Source organism: Octopus bimaculoides, chromosome 15 (assembly GCF_001194135.2).
Source record: "Octopus bimaculoides isolate UCB-OBI-ISO-001 chromosome 15, ASM119413v2, whole genome shotgun sequence".
NCBI classification, from domain to species: Eukaryota; Metazoa; Mollusca; class Cephalopoda; order Octopoda; family Octopodidae; genus Octopus; species Octopus bimaculoides.
The window spans coordinates 44,686,272-44,691,666 of NC_068995.1; positions in this window are offsets into that span (position 1 = coordinate 44,686,272).

Genomic DNA, 5,395 nt, shown 5'->3' on the forward strand with positions numbered 1-5,395 from the left:
ATATATATTCTTCACAGTGACCGATGATTCATGGAGGTCTACCACATGAACAAGTGGACTCCCTAGAATATACATATATATATATATGTGTGTGTGTGTGTGTGTGTGTGTATGTATATATAGTGTTTTTTATTAATTGTTACTCTTTGACTTGTTTCATCATTTGCTGTTTTCAGTTTGGTGTTTATTCATCAGTCACGTTTTGCCAATATCAAACTGCTAAGTTACGGCGACATAAACAAACCAACACCAGTTGTGAAAGTTGTAAGCGTACAAAAGCACAAACCCACACACGCAAAAAAACACACACACACACACACACACACACACACACACATATATATATATATATATACATACATGCATACATACACATGTATGTATTTGAGTACAGAGAGAGAGGTGTGAAGGAGAGAGTATTTCACATTTCTTCAACTTTATTCTCCTCTCTCATTCTTTATCTCTGTTCTTCTTTATTTTTATCTTTTTCTCCCTCCTCTCTCTCTCTCTCTCTTTCTCTTTTTTTTCTTCCCATTTTCCTTTACCTTCTTCTTCTTCTTCTTCTTCTTCTTCTTCTTCTTCTTCTTCTTCTTCTTCTTCTTCTCCTCCTCCTCCTCCTCCTCCTCCTCCTCCTTCTTCATATAAACAAAGATGATCGCGATAGATATATAATTTCATGATGTTCCAATTCCACCAGAACCAATTCCATCGGCAAGTCTCAAACCAATAATCTCCTGGGTTTTTTTTCTCTCCTTCACAAACTTAACTTTTTTCCTCTCCATGAAATTATTATATAGACCAGAATAATCTTCGCCAAGTGTCTCATTTAATTGCCACCATTGTGTAAAATCTCATAGCATTAATAGACTTTCTTCCCTATCTTCATCCAGATAGAACTGGTATTATCTGCGGTAATGGCTGATACTTGAAACAAAACAATTTCTTGGGTCGTATCTTTGATGAAATATAAACGACATGAGATCTGGGAAGAATCGTATTAACAACACGAAGACTTTCATAGAATCAATTCTAACCTTTCTTTACGTTTCCATTTTCGGTGACGTAATTGGCTGGCTGATTTACGTGGAGCTTTAACTCTTCATATAAAATGATATCCGTTTGACCCGGAAGTCACACTTCGCTTGCTTATTCATTCCAAAATATTTCCTCCTTGAAATAAGATAAAAGAACTCCATACGATCTGATGAGTGAAGTGGATTACCAGTGGGTACCGGTGGGTACATCGATATTGTTGATTTGATTGCATGGAAGAAAGAAAGAGGGGGAGGAGAGCGGAGAAAGAGAGAGAGAGGTGGGGAAGTGAGAGTGAGCTATGCACCAGGAAAATAGAAGAGAATTATTATGAATGACAGTAATTTATGTAGAGATCGGATGAAAGAGAGTAAAGACAGAAGAATAGAATCAAGAACATCAAAAGAACAAAAGCAATGTAATGTTAAGTGAATAATAAAAGTGGTAGAAGGTTCTGGGTAAAACGTTAAAGATCTTTGGTTGAATAATTAATAAAGAAAACAGGACTACAAGATATGCGTGTGCTTTGACAACGGAAGAATGAAGACATACCGGCTGTATACTCATAGCCAAATATAGTGACCTTTGACTGGGTATAGTGACTTCTGAGTGGGTATAGAGACCCTTGATATGGTAGAGTGACTTTTGACTGAGTATAGTGATCTTTGACCGAGTTTACATGACTCGGCTGGGTGTAGTTACTTTTGACTAGGTACACTGTCATATGACTGGGTATAGCTACTCTTGCTCCAATATAGTTACTCTTGGTTGGATATGCTGTTTTGTGATCGAATATACTGACTCTTGAGCAGGCAGAGTAACTGGAAATTTAAATCCATCGACTGACCAACGACAAGCAATCAATGGCGAGCAAATCACAAAGCTACTAAAATTTAAACCGTGGGTTTTGTACAAAATATATTCCAATATCGCCAATAAAATAGTCTTCCATTCTGAGATTTTAAAAATCCAAATTAAAATAGAATAAAGTCTAAAATTTGTGTAACCTGGTGATTATCGGAATCGAAAAAATGTAAAGTTTATTTGCTGTGAGGAGTGTCCAAATATAACGATTCATGGTTATGACCCTTCATCTAAGAGGAGATTACTGGGGGGAAAAACTGATGTTGATGGATAGATCAGGTAGAAAGAGTGATGGCCAAGCAAAAGGAGTTGTGTGAGAAGGTTAGAAACCAAGAGGGTTAGGTGAACAAAGAAGAAATGCCAGAAAGTTGAATAGGAGAGTATTTATAAGCCTTTGAACAATTTTGAAAAAAGTTAGGTGGAAAGTTAAAAGGATAGGGGAATAAAAAGGAACAGGTACAGTGCATCAAACAGCCCAACACAGAGATACTTTGTTCTAGTCCACTCAACTGGCAAAAATGAGTTGTACGTGTAATTCAAAGAGACAGCCTCGACACATTCGGTGTGTCACGCTGAATTTCCCTGGAAATTGCGCTAAGGGTCCGAGTGTCTGTTGAGTACTCGACTACTTGCACGTTAATTTCACGCGCAGGCTGTTCCGTTGATCAGATCAACTGGAACACTTATCGCTGTAGCCAATGGAACGCCAGGCCAATCTTGAACAAATCTTATATAGTAATCGCCTAACATCGTTAAGTTGGTAATAATCAAGTACTTGCCCGTGACTATAGATTTCCAAGATTTACAAGACCCGGATTATGGGCTTAATTAAAATACTTTTGATTTCTTCCGTCAAGATCTTTTTTTCACTTAACGCTGGCAGAATGTTCAGATTACTGCGCACAATAAGAGGATTATTGTTAAGAATTTCTGGTTGTACTCGTTGAACTATAATCCAAACAAACTAGTAATCTGTGTGTCAAAGCAATTAAACTAATCTTGCTCTACGAAGAATTACGAATAACTTCTTACTTAATTCTAATTGCTTACGTTATAAGTATTTGCCAGAACATTTATTCAACATCATTAAAGTTCACTCCATATCTTTACATGTTTCCCGCGTCTCCTAAAATATATAACAATCGTTCTTCTCTCATCATCCTTTTTTTTTTTTTGTTATCTTCATAGTCGTCTATTCGTGTATTCGTTTATTGGTATATTCGTTTAGTTTCTTATGATTGTTTTTATTATTTGATTTTATTCTAGACATCCATTTAACGTTTTCTTTACTCTCTCCCCTCTAAGATTGCAGTATGATAACAATAACTTCAAGCTTCTTTTTTTAAATTATCTAATTTCTAAACAAACCCAACCGAATTTGTTACGTATTCACGTTTTGTTATATCTTATCAATGTTTCATCATCATTAAGGCAGCGAGCTCACAGAATCGTTAACACAAAATATTTAGCAGCGTTTTATTCCGATTTTACGTTCTAAGTTCAAATTCTGTCGAGACTCTAACTTTACCTTCCATCCTTTGGGAGTCAATAAAATACCAGCTGAACACTGGAGACGATGTAATCGACTAGAGCTGCCCCCCCCACCCCACCAAGATATCAGGCCCTGTGCCTATAGCAGAAAAGATTATCGTTTTCATTGTTTTCGATTATAACTTAGTCAGTCAACATAAATTCTTAGAAACGTGATATATATCTGATATACAACTGTGTATTAGGCAATAAAATGTGTAAATTTTTGGCGGGGTTGGGTTCAACAGTAATAGAAGGGTCTTACATTGCATTATTGATGACTCATTTTAATGATCCTTTCTATAAATGGCTTTGCTCGTATACGAGAAAGCAGCCCCTATATGTATATATATACTATATATGTATGTATGAATGGATGGATGTATATATGTGTGTATGTATGTGTACATACGTATGTATGTATGCATGTATGTATATATGTATGTGGGTATGTATGTGTGTGGGTGTATGTATGTATGTTTATATATGTATGTATGGATGGATGGATGTATATATGTGTGTATGTATATATGTACATACGTATGTATGTATGCATGTATGTACATATGTATGTGAGTATGGATGTATGTATGTGTTTGTATATATGTACTATGTATGTACGTATTTATGTATGTACGTACGTATGTATGTGTTTGTATGTATGTAGTACGTATGTATGCATGTATGTATATATGTAAGCATGTGTGTGTGTGTATATGTATGTATATGTGTGTATATATATGTGTGTGTGTGTATGAGCGTGTATATATATATAGATATAGATAGACAGATATAAATATATACGTATATATATATGTAAATATGTGTGTATATGTTTATGCATATACATATATATAACTCTCTGTCTAAAATACATATGTATATGTATGCATGTATGTATATATGTATGTATCTCTCTCTCTCTCTCTCTCTCAATATATATATATATATATATATATATATGCACATACACACACACACACTTATTTATACATGCCTATATAACTATACATGTACGGATGTGTGTGTATATACACACGCACGCACGCACGCACACACACACACACACACACACACACATATGCATATGTAATTTCTATGACTGCATGCATTTTTGTATAAGTGACTTATTCAAATACAAAAATATATTTGCATATGTTTGTAAATTATTGTATTTCCGTTGCCGTCATATATTTGTATGTCTGGGTGTTTCCTGTCTATTTACTTACTTATGTTTGGTTTTCTTTGATTAACGACGTGTTTACATTACAGCTTCTATACATAGATGTATTATGCATTCGTCTGGTTATATCTGTATTCCTCTTCAACGTAAATTTGTTAGTTATATAAACCGGCTTTGTTTGTTATATAAACCGGCTTAGTCTACTCCTTGTCTACGTCTTATACGAATTTCTTTTACTTGAATAATTTTTCTTAGAAGTCCGTAGTTAATCTCTCTCCCTTTGATACAATGCCTCGCCACTTCCTGCTGTTTCGCCATATTTGATAATGCCTTAGTTCACTGTATGTGGTACTTGTTATCTTTTAAGAATGTTACCTGGTTTTTAAGGAATTCATTTCCCAGAAACGTAAAATTTCATCCAAATATTTCCCTGCTGAAACAGTAATTGGGGGGTATTTAAGAATTTTTTTATCTATCTATCTATCTATCTATCTATCTATCTATCTATCTATCTATCTATCTATCTATCTATCTATCTGTCGCCATGATAGATCGCTAATCACTACACACATTTTTTTCTCTCCTTGTTTCTCCCCTCGTTTCTTTCTGTGTTCTTTTCTGTGGAAGAGCGTAAGCTCGAAACGTTGAAGACTTCTTTCAATTCCCGAGCGTTATACTAATACATCTGTTTGTTTTCTACACCACCTGTCTTCGTCTTTTGTTTTTCTGTGAATTCTCCCTATCTATCTATCTATCTATCTATCTATCTATCTATCTATCTATCTA